The sequence below is a fragment of the Oryzias latipes genome, chromosome 10, assembly GCF_053564925.1.
Source record: "Oryzias latipes strain Hd-rR chromosome 10, Olatipes_Hd-rR_3.1".
Taxonomy (NCBI): Eukaryota; Metazoa; Chordata; class Actinopteri; order Beloniformes; family Adrianichthyidae; genus Oryzias; species Oryzias latipes.
In genome coordinates this window covers 32,259,906-32,279,644 of record NC_136246.1, presented here as the reverse complement: position 1 = coordinate 32,279,644, position 19,739 = coordinate 32,259,906, and the positions used below count along the sequence as shown (strand labels likewise).

Below are 19,739 nucleotides of genomic sequence, written 5' to 3'. Positions count from 1 at the left end.
TGTCAGGAGTGTTGTGTGACAGAAGAGTGTCAGCAAGACTCAAAGGAAAGGTGTACAAGACAGTGGTGAGACCAGCTCTGCTCTATGGGTTAGAGACGGTAGCAGTGAGACAGAGACAAGAGGCTGAGATGGAGGTAGCGGAGATGAAGATGTTGAGGTTCTCCTTAGGAGTGACCAGGTTAGACAGGATAAGGAACGAGTACATCAGAGGGACGGCTCATGTTGCCTGTGTTAGCGACAAAGTCAGAGAAGCCAGACTGAGATGGTTTGGACATGTTCAGAGGAGGGACAGTGGATATATTGGTAGAAGGATGTTGGAGATGGAGCTGCCTGGCAGGAGGGCAAGAGGACGGCCAAAGAGGAGATATATGGATGTCTTAACAGAGGACATGAAGTTGGCTAACGTTAGGGTAGAAGATGTTCATGATAGAGTGAGGGGGAAAACGATGATTCGCTGTGGCGACCCCTGATGGGAAAAGCCGAAAGAGAAAGAAGAGTACTGACATCTGAGTAAGTTTTGTTGTTGTTAACTATTGGTATCAAAGGACAACTAAAAATTTGGGAGGACAACCAAATATTACTTGCCAGGTTGTCAGGAGTACAACCATGTTTTTTCCCTTATTTCTAACGCTGGTAACCATTTATTGCGATCTTCGCCATCTTTTACAATATGCATATTGCACAGCTTAATATCGCGATAACGATGAATTTGCGATTTATTGTGAAAGCCTAATATAAGATAAACATCATAAGCCCACGGGTTCGTCTTCCAGGCAACCAACCGACTGTGGGCCAGCATAGCAAACTCCACCGCCCAGGGTGTTCCAGAGGTGTGGTGCCTCATATAATCTCTTATTAGGGTGATGGGGGGGGGTTCCAGCCTGCGTTGCACTTTGGGTGGAGGAGCTACTTGGCAGTGGTCCCCCTCTCATGGTTGCCGTATGGAATAGCCCCCCCCCGGTTTTATTTGCACCTTAGACATGTAGGGCCCTTGTGGGGGTGCTTGGTCTGGTAAGACCAAGAGCCGGGGATCACATCCCACCTGAGCTGGGGGGTGTCCGTGTCCCTGTGGTGTGGGTTCTGGTCCTCGCTGGGCCTCACCAAATTTCCAACTGTGGGCGAGCCTGGTCGGGCCATGTTTACAACACCTCTTGTGGACCCCCTTCTTCTCCTGGGAGTCCTCCTCCTTGAGCGCGGGGCGGGTCTCCCTTGGGGGTCCTGGCTCGTACCTGGGATTGGGGGGGTGCCCAGAACTCCTGGGTAGTGATGAGGTGCTCGTCTGGGGCTGTGGGCACTCTTCTGGGGCGGGGTCCTGCGTTGGGGCGGGGCCCTGCGTTGGGCCCTCCCTGCGCGGCGGGGGGCTGCTCTCCTGGTGAGCTGGAGCTTGCACTCTCTGTCCCCCCTCTCTGGCTCTGGGGGCCCCCGTGGCGGTCCTGCTGGCCCTGGCCTGGGTGGCGGTCCTGATCACCCAGGGGGCAGTTGCTCTCCATATGCTGCCGTGAGGGTGTTGGGGGGGGGGTTCTGGCTGCCGCAGCTGCTGTGGCGGGGGTCTTGGTGTGGGGATGGCTGGAGACTCTCCCTCCTTCTTTTTACATTCCATAAGCACTCACAGGTGTTAGCTCACCTTAGCACTAATAGTTTGCGTGATTGAATGAAATATTTCACACTAGTTGGTTTGAATGCATAAGTATGCGTGTGGGAACAGTATTTGAGTGTGTGTGAGGACAGGCCCCGCCCCTTCTAGATTTGTATTGCATCTGAACTTCACTGTAATGAGTATAACCATCCAGCAACTTGTTGCTTTATGCTGCTTCATGGTTTTACACCCCCCCCCCCCATATTCACCCTCCTATCCCCCCTCTCTAACATCCCTCTCTCTTCTTTCATCCTTTCCTTTTCCGCCCGGTCCAACACAAAAGATTTTCAAATATGATTAAAATGAATAAAGTTTGGTCTTGATTATAAAAGGGGTTTATTCAGACATACCTCTGGTTTGTCAGAAGATTCATAACCCCTGTTGTTAAAATAAAAAATGTCCAACACAAGGGGCCTTCAGCTCTCATCTGTCTGCCCAGCTGTTGGACAGGACAAGTTAAAAAAAAAAAAAGTTGTAAACACGTCCTTCACGCTTTAGGACGACATCTGTTGTACTACTGTCCCTGTCTCTGAGGACCCGCCTTTCACTCCTTGTGGGTGTTGCCCATTTCATGATGTTATCCTACAACCGGCCTCAGCAGCGTGTCTACGTTTTCCCCAGAAGAACAAACAACATCCGAATTATGCAAAGATGGATTAGCATACTGTGTATAGAAAATGAAAGTGTTTAGCCGATCCCCGCCTGCTCCACAGAGAAAGTGGGTCTGTGTGTGTTAGCCTGGGGGCGGAGCTGGCAGCACAGACTCTTCCTGGAAGGGGCTGTTCCTCACTTTGTGATGTCACAATGTGAGGCTCCGCTCATTTTCAAGAATTAGGAAGGGTTGGTTCTCAGAAAGCAGGTTTTTAGAGGAATAATCAGAGAAGCGTAAACAATTTAAAATACCACTTTGGGGTTTCTTTTCATGAGAAATAAACATTATAAAACAATTAAAAGCTCCAAAAATGGATTTTGCGTGACATAGGCCTATTAATACACAAAAAAAAGTATTTTAATTGAATGCACTATGCTTCCATAATCAGCTAACTTTAATGATTTAAGAAATTTCAAAAAATCACTTGTAGTTTTTGCTTGATCTCCGTGAATAAGCTGAAAAATTCCAGGCCATTGTTTACTTCAGATGAGGCAGGAAAATCTGTGCAGCAGCATGCATAGTACAGCGCTCCACAATTATAACATTTTTATGGGGGCTCATCCCATCCTTTCAGCACTGCGGGCAGGTCTCATCACATCTCATCACCACCACCACACCATCCCCGGCAGCCAGAGGAAAACTTTCCATGAAAAAATCTAAATCACGATGACACTGGAGGTTTTCTTTAGTGCAGTATAAGTTTACTTGAGTTAAAAAAAAGGACATATTTTCTGCAATTTTTGTCCGAGTCAGATGTGAGGATTTAGAAAATTCACCGTTGTAGCACATTTGTTATCTATTGTAAGTTGAGTAGCTTTTCTTTTTCATGAAAACTATTTCTGATGGAGCCTCTGTGCTACCTGATCTGGTTATGATGCATCTATGTTCTGTTGTTTATGGAGTTTGGAGGTTATTTTCCAAAAATGCTGCAAGTCTCCTGTGACTGTTCCATATTTTTTCGAATTGCTGCCTCCTCCAGCCTCACTTTTATGGTTTATGATAAGATCTCAGATGTACAGCCAACATCGTCTGATAAACTCACCGACTTTTGGCTCCAGAGGTGTGTGTGGTGCCAAACCTTCTGAGCAAGCTGCTAGTCTTTTCCTCACCCACAGCTCATTTGTCATTTCATTTGTCAAATCGTACAATAAACCCTGAAAATCTTAAAAAGTCATCATCAGCGCTGCTTGTTCAGTTTTTTTAAAGCTGTATTAAATGTTTACATTTTATTTCAGCTGCAGAGGTATGGCTGAGTCATGCAGATGAGGCAGAAACTACGCTTTCATGAAACACCGTTGTTATAGCAGTTCGTTTTCCTGCTACGCTTCCAATCAACACGCTGCCACATGTCTTTGTGATGAAATTAATACTTTAAAGTGGGTGGGGCTTGTTGTGGGGCTAAAACTCCATGGACAGCCCCTTTGTGCACCAACAGTTTCAGTTGTTTAATGAATTTCATCAGAGCTGCTCGTTTTTTTTTTACCAGCTTTGAATAATAGTTCAAACATATTCAGACAGAGCTGAGCAGCATGGCTAAAAACTAAGATTAGCTAATTTTTCATTCCAAATTTGATTTTAATCAATTTTTTTTCTCCCATGGTTTTCCTTTCTGTAACAAAAATTACAAATGATGGAATATATTTAACAAACACTCTTTTATTTTTACATTTTGCAAATTGGCTCTAATAAAAAGTTTTACTACATACAAGCAGTAAAGGTGTTTGCAGAACAAATGCAGCAGAGGTTTTGGGAGCTACCGCTAGCTTAAGCATCTCATAAGTAGAACATATACTAGAACGCACTCTGCAGGGCTGAGGTCAACTCCGGCTCTGTGATGTTACAAAGGGAGTACTAATAAAGTTTCATATAAAGCGGATTCGTGCCTGTTATTGTATTTATAAAATATAGTTTTTTATAAATGTTTCATGAATTAAGTTTGTTGCATTTATCCGCCACGTCCTAAAGTCCACTCCGTGAAAATATAGGCTATGTCCGAATTCCCGCACTAACCCCTAACTACTAAGGCGGACATGACGTCATCCATTTCACAAAGTTAAAATCTAATTGATCTGAGTGTTTTGCGCCGATTATTTATGAATCCACTGTCTTCTGAAGATAAAAACGTTGATGGTTTATTAAAAAAATTCATTTAAATAAATGTTTTTTGGTAAAAAAAATGTTCCGACGCAATGCATTGTGGTCTATTTTCGCCGATCTAGTGAGCATTGATGCTCACTGGTTTTTCGCAGAGACTTCTGGGTAATTTCTAGGGCACTGGATTTGGGAGTTGTAGATTCAAACAGTAACAAAAATGCAATGGAAACACTTTTTAATCACAACCAACAAATGGATGGCAATGCGTTTTGTGGTAGGAACTGGCGGCCTTGGGCGCTGCACAGCGGGCGCCACCAGGGGTTCCACAGCGTCACACAGCTCATCTGTAAAATGCAGATAATGCACACTTCGTCGGCTATTAACCTGCTTATACCACGGTCACTTACAAAAGAAATAAATATTCAACCAAATTTTAGTACTATATTCTTGTTATTTTTTCGGTTTGGATTGCTTTTTTTTATAAAATGCGGACTTTTTCTTACGTGGTGTGGTGCTTAGTCATGGTAGCGGCGCGGACCTCGAGTGCAGCAGAAAAGAAAAGCAAAATATAAGCTGATGATCACGATGGGTTGAATAAAGCATCAGTTCAGAGAGAAACTTCTCCTCTTACCGCTCGTTTTGTCCAGATGATGAAGCCAAAGTTTTTTTTAAAGAAGCTGGCGCAGTGATACTGAACGTTTAGGTATGTGAATGGAACTACTTTTTTAGGCGTGCAGTTATCACTGTGGTATATCACTTTTTAATACCATGGTCCGGGTGGCCGATTCTGATTGGCTGCTGGGTGTGCATCAAAAAGTGATAACGTACACCTAAAAAAGTAGTTCCAGTCACATAGCTTTAATGTTCTGTATCACTGCGCTTCTACGCCTCATCGACCATTAACCCTTACTTAATGCACACCCAGCAGCCAATCAGAATCAAGAAATCACCCGGACCATGGTATAATAAAAATGAATCCACAACTCCATAAAGATAAGAACTGGGGTAATTGCACTTAGGACTCTATATTAAGTGTTTATGTTTCATGCTTAAGAAAGAACTAGAGATCAGCTTTAGTTGAACTGAAACAGAAAAGCCGAACCGCCTGAAACACTGAAAATGAGTCCGTTTGGGTCATTTGATTATGCAGATCACTTTGGCTAATTTGATTGGATTCTGTTTGACTTATTCATGAGATTAACAGGAAGAAAACACGGGAAAGCTGGTTCATGAATAGAGGCAGTGAATTATGATGGGGATGGGGGGGGGGGGGGGGGGGGGTTCCCACGATAGTAGTAAATGATCAGCAGTAAAATGGGAGGTAGGGAGAAGCACCAGGAGGACACTGGAGGAAGAAAATGGGCTATCAGAACGGCTGACGGCAACAGATAAAGATGTCGTAAAAAGAGGTGAGGTGGAGAAAGGAAGGACAAATCAGACATGTGGAGGATGAGGAAGGTCTTCCGTTCCTTCCCCCCTTTCATCAGGCTTTAATCTCTGTGTGGTTCAAGGGATGAGGAGTCAAGCAGAGGGCTGAGAGGGAATGCTGGGAAAAGGATTTGTCAGCACAAACACTCGCGCACACGCTTGCCATACGGAGGTTTAAAGTCCTAAACTGATTTCAGGACGCCGGACCACTTCAAAAACACCTTTTTTTTTCAGAACTGGGCTGTAAAAAGGATTTACTTAATGGTTTCCTTCATCAATCACACACTGAGCTGAACGACCAAGCAAATAGTCATAGTAAAACATGCAGTTTCTTAAATACAATTTCATTTTTTTGAGCCATCACACCGACCACAAAAGCGGAACCAAACTCCAAACCTGCCATGGGTTAAGGTTGTTTTCAATTCAATTCAATTCTTTTTATATCGCCAAATATAACAACAATAGTCGTCTCAATGGGCTTCCTACCGGTAATTGTATAATAAACAAGAAATCATAAAGAACATGAAGTTATAGAATTTAATTCGTAATGACTAAACTAAACTAAACAGACTAAACTAAACTGGGCATCCCTGCCCTTAGACCAGGGGTTCTCAGAGTCCGGCCTGGGGGCCAATGCCGGCCCGCGGGAAGATTTTTTGTGGCCCTCAATAAAAGAGAGCCAGAGCAGGTTCCTTTGAGGAAAAACGTTGTCTTGGCGAGGAGAAAATGCGCTTTCAAGCTAACTGGACAAATGCAACTTCATGGGCTGGATAAATTCATGTGCCTCATTTGCAAGCAGGTAAATGCAATGCTCAAAGTATTCAATATAAATCGTGACTGTGTTCAAATTAATCATAAAAACGATGACAAATTTGGCGGCGAGGAGCGCAACAATAAGCTCCAACAACTGAGGCAATGCTGCACACCAGATGTTTACAAAAATAACTAAATGCAGTGAAGCTGTGACAGAAGCTAGTAGCTATGTTGTGGCTTTGGAAATGGCCCGGCGTAGCTGACCCGTAACCCTTGTGCTATCTTAGATGAGCCCACCCTTACATTGACGTGTTCTCCCTACCATAATAAAGGTGGATAAAGGTGGAAAGATTTCATGTAATCCATGGACACCAGTGAAGATCACAAATCATTGAGGAAAAAAAGTTCAGAGCACTGTCTAGTGGGTCTAGATGACCCAACTCCCAATGTTAAAGTGCATAGGATAGCAAAAGGGTTAAATGACGAGGAATTTGTAAAAACAATGTAGGTTGAAAGTAGCTGACATTGTCTACAGCAAAAGAGAAAGTTTGAAGAAAAAAGTCTATCAAATGATACAATTACTAGACGACTAGAAGATGGGCAGCAACCTCCGACCGCAAATGGGAAAACATGTGGAGGGCCTGGTTAACTGTACAAATGAGACTTGGTCATTAAAGTTATTAAAAACAACTTTCTCTGTTTATCCTTTTTTTCCCACCAAAATTGCCCCCCAGTCTAATGTCGAGTTCTGAATTTGGCCCTCTGCAACAAAAACTATGAGAACCCCTGCCTTAGAACCTCCTTCGCGGTAAGGAAAAACTCATCAAAAGAAGAGACCTCAAGGGTGTCCACATGAAGGAGGGATCCTCCCCCAGGAAGGACGGGCAATGTACTCTGTTTTTAAATGGAACAGGGTTTTTTTGTTTGATCCTGAAGAGTTTAAATGTCTTTTGGGATGTACCCAAAGAACTAATCCATCTGAGAAAAGGAACCCTGCTGAGAATCAGGCCTGACAGCATGAGTACCTGTTCAAGTCCCGATTTATTCCATTTTTAAATATTTATTCTGAATGAACTGAAACTGCCTGTTATTTAGTCACTATGCAGTAGTTTTCAGATAAAATGTCTTCTTGGCTTTAAAAAAAAAGTATACGTGAGTTATGGCTGGCGTGGAAACATGTCACCCATCAAAGGCTGGCGGTTTTTGAGTTGTGGAACTGTAGAACACGCAGAACGCTATGTGAGCATCGATTTAAATGTCAGCTAAATCTAAAAATACCACAGAAAGAGCAAGCACATGTATGACATTGCCAGGTCATAAAGACCCTCATATCTCAGTGACGCAGGGTCACCGGTATCCACATACATGAGCGGCCGGCATTCCTGCCCACTCAGCTGTGTGTTCATGTGCACACGGGAATCACAATCTGACCTTTAGGCAACGGGTTCTCTCCCCAGCAGCAGGAGGGTGACTGTGACTCTGAAGGAGCTCCGGCTCTCACACTCCTCAGTTACAGTAACACAGAGGAGCGTCTCTCCAAATGAAGAGTGTTGATCTTTCAGCTGATCGTTGGTTCCCATTACCGCTGCGATCGATCAGGGATGCATTTTTACACGGGAGTCTGTAGAGTCTCTCCTTCTCTTTAAGGATGTGCATTGAGAAAAGTGTGTTTGTGGAGATGAAGCTGATTGCAAGCCGACCTGGGTTTCATTGGTATGCAGGTGGACCAGTGTGTGTGTATGTGAACGGTTAAGATAATAAGCCGGTATCTAAGTCTCCAAGGCCGTCTGAAAGGCGTGTCAGCTTCCTCTGGAGTGTTTTCTCTCAGATCGATGCTTTTACAGGCGGAGACTACATGACGCAGTGGTCACATAGAACATCTCACATTAACAAGGTTCTCCTGTGACTTTCTTGGAGCTTTGTTAACCTACAGAAAACAGATTTCTGCTCATTGAATATTCAGCTTTGATTAATGACGTTGGTCTTTACAAAGGCTGAGTTTAGTTTCTATATCTATATCTGTCAAGTACTGAAGGCAAACCATCCACCATTAACACCGGAGCAATCAACAGAGACTGCAAAATAACACACACTCTTTGAACTATCAGAACTCTTCAACGATGTACGCCAATAACGGTAATCTGTGGATTCTGATGCGGAAAAAAGCGGCTTTGCTCTGATATAATTAACGGTCTCTTTTCTCTGGGACAGAATCGGCTGATATACCATATTTTCACGACCATAAGGTTAACTTAAAAGTCGTTAATTTTCTCCAAAATGTAAATGTAAAGAAAATCTGTCCATCTTCCGCTCCTTTTACGAAGTCTTAGTCTTTTACTAAGACTGGGAGGCAGCGCCGGGTGCTTTACCCCAGTGGTCCCCCAACCCCCGGGCCGCAGACCGCTACCGGTCCGTGGGTCATTTGGTACTGGGCCGCACAGAAATAAATAAAATAACTTGCATGACTTCCGTTTTATTTAGTTCGGAATCTGAAAGATTTTTTATTTTGAAAAATTGCCCGATTCTCTGTTACATCCGTCTGTTACTCTTGACGCAGGCCAATTCACTCGTCTCGGTCACGTGATAGTATACCACTTAAAATAAAACCCAGGAACTAGCAAAATGAATAAAAAACAAAGGTCTTTGGAAAGTTTCTTTGTCAAGTGGAAAAGGCCCAGCCTGGAGACAGAAGAGGAGCCTTCCACTTCCAAAAAAAAAGAAAGCTACATTTAATAGACAGTATCAGGAGTCCTACTTAAAATACGGATTTATACCAACGGGAGATTCCCTCCAACCATTCAGCATTGTGCTGAGTTGGATTTTCCATGCACTTATTTTGAAGGCATGTTTAAACGTTATAATAAGGACCAGAGAGTGTTGCGGGGAGAGAGGACGTTGCTCATGTCATAATTCGTGTTTATTGTTATGTTTAGAAAATACCACAGTTTTCATGAAAGTCATATTATTTTGTTGTTCTGTAGTGTCCGTCGCGTGCACGTTTGGTCTGCTGTGGGAGTTCCACAGGCTGCAGTCAGGGGTTACTGCCAGAGCTGGCATCACAGTGAAGTAAATCCATCCCCTTTGCCTGATTTGGTCAAAATAGGGTTGAGCACAGGTGTTTCTTTTTGCCTACGGGTCCTTTCATCTGGCAGTTGTGTTGTTTCATACTTAGTTATTTCTCCCTGTTGTGTTTACTTCGTTTTAGCATCATGAGTGTGGGAAGGGGGGGGATGATGACACCTGTGCGATGTACAATGTTTAGCGTGTCAAAATAAAAGCGCTGAGTACGTCTTATCACGTGTCTCTGCCTTTATTGCAGCGTTGCTGCAACGTGTGTCCGCCACATATAACATACCGGTCTGTGAGAATTTTGCCAGACATCAAACTGGTCTTTGGTGAAATAAAGGTAGGGGACCGCTGCTTTACGCCACACTTTGTGAATGGATTGCAGAAGCTTGGGCTAACGTGTCTGCTTGCACTGTTCTTCGGGCTTTCATAAAGTCGGAAATTATGACGATGACGAAAGTGAACCCTGGGTTAAATAAAGAAAAATCACCCATAACTGAAACCGCGCTCTATAATCCAGTGCGCCCTATGGTTGTAAAAATACAGTACACTGCTCTCTCTGCTAGAGAAGGATCAGATTTACGTAATTACCATAAAGGTATAAATATCAGCACAGAGCTGCTTTTCTCCACTTTCATATCAGCTGGTATTAGGTTAATTCTGCAAACAGCTGAAGAGTTAGGGTAGTTCAAAGGACGTCAACACTGGAGCTAAAGCTCTGGTCTTAAAGGGTAAATAAACTTAATTAAAAATCTTAACACACTAGGGTTTTCAGGTTTTGCCTCAAAACCAAAATCATTGTGAGGAATCCTTACAAGGGCTAAGACTAAAATGTGTCCTTCTGTTACAGGCAGCAAAAAAAAGGACTCATGAACTCCTCCTCTCTTTTCAACTCTGTTGTCTGAAAAAATGACGCACAGGCAGATAATGGAATAATCATTTGGGAGAACTGAGCAGATGATAAGTCCCAGACATGTTTCAACTCAGAATATGTTACAAACGAACCACATCGGTCACGCATGAAGAGAACTGTAAACTGTGGAGAACCTTTGAGTGACCTCAATCAGTCCAAGAGCACAGAAGACTCATCCAGGAGGTCAAAAATGCAAAAAAAAACTCAAGTATTTCATACGATTGAACAGAAATTCTTTAAGAAATACTTTTGTAATTATTTAAGCTATAACAAACATTGGTTTGAATGTGTACATGTGACAGATATTCAGATAGATAAAAAGAGGTTTTTTTTTCCATAGAGCAGTAATGAGGGTCAGTGTGAGTTCACTCCCTGAGGCTTCTTCAAATATAGTAATATGCACATTTACCAGGAAGGCCCTAATAATGAGGAAAATAATGATGAGGATAATTAAAGTGTCGTTTTGGTGGACAGAATTAGCGGAATTGGTGCAGGATTGGTCCAATTCATCGACCTTATCTGCTCATAAAACGATGACTTGTTAACAAGGAGGAGATTTTAGAGGACACACAGCGATGACCACAAATGATCTTCACTTCTGCTTTCCAAGAACAGGGTTTGCTACACGCGTGTGTTGTCCTTAGAGGGTCATTAAAGACGTTTATCTGCAGCATTGCGCTCAGGGTTTAGTTTCAGTTTCTATCAGAGGTCATATGTTAATGTTTGGCACCGTGACACACATTTAAAAATAAAGATGAAAGAGTTAACAATAAAAACTAGCAGGTGAAATCAGCTCCGACTACAATCAAACTGAATTCCTGTTAAAATCTGAAAGAAAAAAAGCAGTAAACCAACCGTTATTTTTGGGCTTATTAGTTTCTATATTATGTCTAAAATAAAGTCAATGTTCAAAATGGAAGCTTTTAAGAACAACTTTAAAACCCTTTCTATCTCTTCATCTCACTAAATGACCCGGTTTGTCTTTAATATACTTTTTAATTATTTTGAGCTCCTTGTTTTAAGCAATAAGCCTAGAAACCACCAGAGGGTGGGGCATCAGCAGGTTTGGATGTCTGATTTTTACCTGCGGAAATTCTTAATTCAATCTGATGTGCTGCTCAGATCTAAAAAAAAATAATAATAATAATAATACAAGGTGATGTTTGGATTACATAAAAATGCTTAGGCAGCACTGAACGTAACTCAACTGTAGCTACGCTTCCATTGAATAGGAAATTGCAAAAATTGGATTTGCGACAATAAATTTATCAAAATGGAAACACGAAAATCATCAGTATCCGCTTCCATGTGTAAGGAGCTCGCCGCTCCATGGCCTGAAGAAGACGCCGGCGCCTCCTTTGATAGATGATGAAGAGCCCTGTGAATGGATCTGCTGTCAATCAAAGTATTGATCACATCCGTAGCCGTGTATTTTAATGACTCATTGCATTTATTTGCATTATTATGATTTAATGGAAACAGTGTGATTGAAAAATTGTGTTTTTTTAACATTTCCAGAATTTTTATAAAGTTTTGCACATACGTGTAGTGGAAATGCAGCTTGTGAGGGTTTTTGTTCACACTACAAAGACAACAATGTAAACATACTTAGTATAAACCTGGACTTGCCACCAATCCAGGTTTATACTAGCAATCAGTAACATTCTTTGAATTCTATAATCCTGGACTTTTTTTTCCAAGAAAGTTTAAACTTTACGAGTTTTAACAAGAGAGAAAAGTGTGAAAATGTTCATGTCTGTGTGTAGTGAGGAGTTTTAGCCTTAAAACATCCAGAATACCTAAAAAAAAAAATTAGGTTGATTTTCTCTATTGTGGGTTATTTTTAGACAGCAACTGTTGTGATAAATGAAGGGAAATTGTAGTGAGGTTTTGAGTATCAGCTTGCTCTGTAAAGGGGCAAAAAAGTATTTAGTCAGCCGCCAATTGTGCAAGTTCTCACACTTCAAAAGATGACAGAGGCCTGTAATCTTCATCATAGCTAAACCTCAACTATGAGAGACAAGAAAAATAATCCAGAAAATCACATTGTCTGATTTTTACAGAATTTATTTGTAAATTATGGTGGAAAATAAGTATTTGACCAATAACAAATTGAAGGAGGTTTTCACTCAAAATCTGACAAAACATGGCCTTATTTGTTCTTTCCTTTACATGGATCAGTCGTCCTGGTCCCTTTAAACTTTTAACGTATGAGAACAAACAGCAGAATTCAACTCGATGAGAAATCACTTTTTGTAGAAAGTGGACGGAGAAAAAATGCTTCTAAAAGATTCAGTCTGACTGATCTTTTTAATGTAGAAAAATGTGTAAAAAACCTAAATCTCTCTATTGTCGTGGACACGCCTTCCCTGTAAATACAATGTTTGGCAAACTTTGGTAAATCAGACAAAAGTGAGATTTGTTCTGTGAACCTCAAAGCCTTAAAAAACAATAGTAGAATCCTGATAGAGTTTGTTCTCCTCCTCGTCATCTCAGACTCTTTCACTCCAGTCCGACTCTATTATGACAGTTGGCTAAGAGGAATTCCAAACAAGAGCTCCTCCAGTCTTCCCTGTGGGCAGCCAGCCTCCCTGTCAGACCTGCACCAATCCTAAGCACACATATGTATACACAGTCAGGCGTGTTGTGGTCACATGGATGTGTAACATAGCGGACACGCTGCGGCCCCCACCTCCTGTGTTTTCATAACAGGGTGTGAAGGTTAAGTCTGACTCTGCTTGTTTAATGTGAACACATGCTGCTGCAAAACAAAAACTCCCAACGCCTCCTTTAACTCCTGACAGGTGGAAAGGGGGGTGGGGGGGTAAACTGTTTCACCTATAAACTCATTAAAAGTAAAAAAAAAAAAACTTTTTAACAAACTTTTTGTTTCAACAAACAGAAACAAAAAAACAGGAAAAAACTAAATGAACAACAGGTCATAAAAACGTAAAAACTGGTAAAGAAAAAAAAGTTTAACAATCATTTCTCTGACTCTTGTTAGGAAAACTGAAACACGTGTTGGTTTTGTGTGAATGATGGGTAATAAAAACTAATCATGAAAAAACTATATTTTCTGTGTGGGCATGCATATGTGTGTGTGTTTATGTTTAAATGTATATTTTTTGAGGAGTAAAATAGCTTACTACTTTTATGAGACGTTTCGACAGTTATTTAGTGCAGGGATCAGAAACCCTATAGCTTGTGAGCCAATTATGGCTTTTTTTGTGCTAGCATACTGTATAGCTTACCTGGAACCTTAAACCTTTTATCTTCAATAAGGTGAAATAGAAATTCATTAACTGCACATAAAAAAATTTCAATTTCTGTGAACGCACCATACACTGAGCACTAGCAGTACCATACATGATGGGAAACTTCACAGACTGAGTACTAGAACCATGACTGTTTGCAAAAGAAAAAAAAAAAAGATTGCCACTTTACATGTTCAATAATCGTTGACTACTGAAATAATCGTTAGTGGCAGTCCTACTCAGAAGCTTGTTGCAGTTTTCATGGACAAAACCGGCCAACCTTAGAATAAACATGACCACACTATAGCGGTAGGGAAGCAAAGATTGATGCGATGGCCACCGCTATGAAGTCTAAACCGGCCTTTACCATGAGTCAGGTGATCGGCTTGGACATGACAAAACATCAAACTGACAGCAGCACAAAACTGTGTGTAACGATAAACTAATATTGTTGAAATGGTATTCATTTTAAGTAAGGACAGAAACACTTTGCAGCAACCGTGACGAGGACAAAAAAAACTATTTAAATGTGAATCAATCCACAAACAAAAAATTACACAGTGGATAACAGTGTTATGAATCAAAACAATAGGCTGTGATGTGTTCTGAATTCCTCTCAGCACATGCTCAGTTGTGTGTGTGTGTGTGTGTGTGTGTGTGTGTGTGTGGGTGTGTGTGTGTGTGTGTGTGTGTGTGTGTAAGCTGTGTTTGTCTGCATAAGAGGGTAAATTTCAGCATCTGTGTGCTTTTAAAATGTAACGTGTAAGAATGTGTGTGAAGGTCACTGTGTGTGCATGTGTGTGGAAACCCCTGTAAATAGCAACGGCCCTCTAGAGACAGAAGGGGACACCAGGAGGCCGCCCCCTGTGGTAAGATAGCAACACTGCAGATCGACCGACATTATTTCCTGATCACAAACCTCCAGAGCAGACGGCAGAGAAAACAGGAAGGAATTTAAAAGATAAACAAACCTGAAAACGTAGAGATTGGTCACACAAAGGCTTCTGGGTCTTTCTGTGAGATGAGACTAGATCTGCTCTCTTAATCGTAACCTGTTTATTTTTCTCACTGGTGTTTTCTTTAGTAGTAGATTTAGTTTTTTTTTATCTTTTGAGGAATTTTAAAAAATGCATTAGTTCTATAAAAGGTTTCCATTATTTTAATGTTTTCTGTAAATGAAAATAAATAAAACATCATCCCTTTAATCATTGGTTTGTGTCAGACAGACTGCTGGGTCACTTAGAATACTCATTTGTATTTTAAAGTCATATTTTGCTCTAAATAGATGTTTTTAAGTTTAATTTAAACAAAAATAACCGAAAATTTGGTTTCAATCTTTACCTGAACCTGTTTGCAGATTTCCTGCTACCGTTCCAGCTGCTCTTTAAAGGGTCTATATCCTGTTTTCCTAAGACTTTCATAGTAAACTATATCCATATACATCTATAATTATATGTTACTTTTGGTACACTAAAGAACGATACTTTTATGTAAAATGAGTTATTTTCGTAGCTCATTTTCATACCCTGAAGTCAGACGATTGGATCTCTGAGGCTCCGCCTTTCACTCCTTGTGGATTCCACTAATTTCGTAACGTCATCCACAACACACAATGTCCGAACTTTTGCAAAGATGGATGTGCATATGTGCATATAAAAGGAAAGCGTTTAGCCGATCACTGCCAGCTCCACAGAAAAAGTGGGTGTGTGTGTTAGCCTGGGGGCGGAGCTGGCTGCGCAGACTCTTCCTGGAGGGGGCTGTTCCTCACTTTGTGATGTCACAACGTGAGAACCCGCTCATTTTTGTGGATTGGGAGGGGCTGGTGCTCAGAGAGCAGGTTTTTAGAGGAATGCTCAAAAATGCCTGAGCAGATCAAACTACTGGTTTGTGCTTGGTGAAGAATATACATTATAACACACTTAGAAAGCAAAGTAGCTGGTGTGCGAGGACTTGATTTTGCATGATATAGGCCCTTTAATCTCTAATAAAGTAAAAGCAGCGACATGCTGCAAGTCCAGCATCAGCCTGGATCAGTGGTTCATGTTTCTGCCATGTGTTCCTCATCATCCGGGATTCAGAATGGAGCTGCAGCAGCGCTGTAGGCCTGGAGCAGCAGAGCGGCAGCCGACATGACCAACTTTTATTACCACCCTGTTAAACTGGTTCTGGAAACAGGACATTTGTGTACAAGTCAAAAATGCAAAGTCATGCTGACAGCAAATATCTCACAGGTCCCGCCCTATTTTTTCTTTTTCAGGAATGCAGCATCAGTATTTTGGTTTTAAACATTTTACTGTTTCCTAACCTTTTTTTTCCCTCAGTGACCCTAATATTGTTTCTCTATTAGTTATTTTTTTTGTTTTTCTGTGAGGTGTTGTGGCAGAGCATTCCCACATGAACTGAAGGTAAAACCTGTTTTTATGAGACCCCCCCGCCCCCACCGCCTCTTGTCCGTCACAGAGCTCTGTTCCTCATTGACCTTGGACTTGGAGGCAGCTGCAGGCCCACCTGTCAGTCTATAGGGTTAGCATTCGTTTCTATAGATGATGGCAGGTCCTACATGTTCAAACATAAATCTGTGGTCACACGACAACAGATGCACAAAAAGTACAAACTGAGGGAAACTCCCAGATCCTCTCCAAACGGATGAAAACAACTGAAATGGGATCTTTCTTTTCAGATCTTGTCCAGAGGGACCTGGTCCACATAGGTGTTATAAGTCCGGATTTCTACTCTCCGTTTCGGTCGAGGTCTTCAAGTTACTAACATAAAACCAAGAAATTCCTTAAAATTTTATGACAAACTCATAACTGCAGTTTCTCCTCAGTGTTTTTATAGTTTACCCAAACCATAACTAGTTAATTAAACTGACTATACTTTTGAGTTCTATCAAAGTCTTACTCTTCTGTCCAGCTAAAGTTAAATAAATCGAATAAAAGAAATGTGAAACCAATGGGAGGCTGGCTCTTAAATGGTGCAGATGTTACGTTAGGGGTTTAACGGAAACGCACAACAGTTGCATGCGTGTTCAGACGTCACACGTGGAACTCAGCCAATCCCATGTGTGTTTTACACGCTGGAAGCGTTGGAGGCAAGAAAACAACTAAGGCTACCTTCACACTGCAGGGTTTAATGCTCAAGTCCGATTTTTTGAAAAAATCGGATTTTTTTGCAAGGGCGTTCACATTTCCAATTAAATGCGAACTTTTGTGATCTCCTGTGTGATCGTGAAATGACCCAGAAGTGACCTGCATGCGCAGAAGAGTCCTCAACGGTGAACGACGTCACTCGTTGTTTGTGGAAACGGCTGATTAACAATGGATGTCAACAACAGTGTTGTCAACAGCGGAGCTCTTTTGTATTGTTACATTTATTTTCACAAAGGAGCAGCACAATTACAATCTTCTCACTTTAAGAAGGCATTGGAGCCGGGATCGTCTGTACCCACTGTTGTGGAATATGAGTGGAATCCGTGTGTGTGTGTGTGGGTGTGTGTGTGCGTGTAAGAGGAGAGAGCACTTGCAGCGAGGTAGGGAATGAGGGGGGCAGTGGGGGCGCGCATTCATGTGTGTTAGGAGGAAGGAGAACGATAATAAAAGAAGGCTAACTCCAGAATAAATGCTGTTTACTCTTTATTAACCCGCTCTCAAAAATCTGGGGGTCCGAACGGGGAAGTGAACCTCGAAGGAGGATCCGCCTTCGGTCCCCCGCGCTTCTGACCACAGTCGGAAAGGGGAAAAAAAGTTATCCCTGCAAAGGTTCAACACCACGCTCGGCCATTTCGCTGGAATTTTTTTCAAAAACTGCCCGGTTGCGATAAGAGCCCTGGTGTTTGGCCTGAATGGAGCTGTCACCCAAAATATGAATCAATGGGTGACCTCGCTTCCCTTCCACTGACTGGTCTCAGCAGTATCGTCCGCCGTGGTTGATGTTTATGTTCTCGTTCCCGCCTACTTCAACGCAGAATTATGTCGTTTGTAGCGTATCGATGACGTACGGGTCGGATTCATGTGGCCTGGCCGTTCAGACGGAGGTCGCATTTGTCGTTCAGACAGTCATGAAAAGATCAGATACAGGTCGTAAAGGGACAAAAAATAATCGGAATTTGGTCGTTTCAACCTGCAGTGTGAACGTAGCCTAAATATCACCAGAAACAAAGATAGAGAATCAAAAAACTGCAACAAACTTTGGAGAAAGCAGAAATTTAAGCAGAATAAGACAGCTTTGCTAAATTTCTTAAATGATAAGTTTGTAGATAAAACTCTAAACAGGCAGGGGGAGACTGAGGATAAGTCAATGGAAAGTGTAAAACTTGTAGCTTTGGAGAGGGTGGATTTGGAACCAACAAGAAGTAGTTTGGTTATATCACTATTGAGTTTCAGAGAGTTTAAGTTGAAACCGTTTTTTTTTTAGATAGACAAGAGGGGAGGGAGGAAGGTGGAAGGGGAAGAGAAGAGTCAGGTTTGCTAGATACATAGAGCTGGGTGTCATCTGCAAAACAATGAAACTTAATATTAAATTTACGGAAAATGTTGCCAAGGGGTAGGTAATGAAAAAAAGAGGACAGAGAAAAGAACCTTGGGACACACCAGAAGAGACAGAAGAAGGCTGATATTATAATGATTTAAGTTGAATGAATTTGTCGCTTTTCTTGACGTCAGAATCAGCTAATTTACATTGATGACATAAACGGTCAAAGAGTTACAGTGGATCAAAGAACGTGCATTATTTAAGTGTTGCAGGATGGATCTCAAACATGCATCAACATGTGGAGGAGAAAAAGAGAAAGGAGTAAATATTTGTTTCTCAAATGTCCAATCAGCTTTGTTATTTTAGACAAAAACAACAAAGTTATTGCTTCTGATCATTTTTTCAGTCCCCCTTTATTCACGGAACTCCACACAGCTTCATGACCCTCCTCACTTCATCTCCACCTCCACCCCCCGTTAGCCTTGAATGGGGGTGTACCTCCATCACATACTGTAGTACTGCAGAACAGACCAAACGTGCAGCAATTTAAAATCCTCTCTCAGAGGAGCCTGTAAAAGAGCTCCATGTGTGGTGGTCTCACACACACACACACACACACAGGCCAACGCGCACATTCACGCTCAGTTCTCCCTATAAAGAGCTGCACCATCTATTATTGAGTAGATGGATGTCATTTCAGGGGCTCCAAGGTCAACAGTATCAATAACTCTGCAGGTCGTCGGTGGACTCTCACACAAGCAAGCGTTTGCTTAGAAAGGCCTGAAATGATGCAGTGTGGTGGATTAACACCATCCATGTTTGCAGCATAAGACGCAGTTTGCACTGCAGCAAATTCATTAGAAAATAAGAGTAATGTAGGACAAAAACCGTAGATCAACATTTTAGCATTACTCAAATGAGCGAAAACAATCGCTTTGCACGAGTACAAATCAAGAAAACAATCATTTAGAAATAATACTCTTCTATCATTTCATTTCGGACAGACATTTCCAATAAAACCTTTCCTTCAGACATAAAAACAAATCTGGATCATTCGTTAAAGCTCTCTATCTTATTCAGAGCTTTGTATTTCTGAAAATAAAAAATTCATTTTCATTGCTTTCTTTTGATTCTAACAGTGCGTGAATGCATGTTCATAGACATTTTTAGCAATGGGTGTCCATAACTTTTCCAAAACATTTTCCATAACCTTTTACTGAATTTCCGCAACCAAAAATAAACACATATCAGTCAGACTATTGTAGGCGATCCTGCTAAATCAAACCGAGACACACATCGATGCATCCAAGATTGTCTGCCTTGCTTTTAAAATTGCAGCCACCATATCAAAGGCCGTTTCTGTTCTCCAGAAAATGTTTTTTCTGTTCTCCATTCTATTTAAAAAAATCTGGTGATCTGGTTCTAGTTTTTTTCTTGATTATGATACGGGGGAGGAGGGAAGAACCCAGGCGC

At 41.6% G+C, this 19,739-nt stretch overlaps 1 protein-coding gene across 1 annotated transcript in view; it reads right to left on the bottom strand.

Moving 5' to 3' along the window:
• Window positions 1-19,739, bottom strand: part of ppargc1b (peroxisome proliferator-activated receptor gamma, coactivator 1 beta) — a 151,776-nt gene that overhangs the window by 111,951 nt on the left and 20,086 nt on the right. The window lies entirely within an intron of this gene.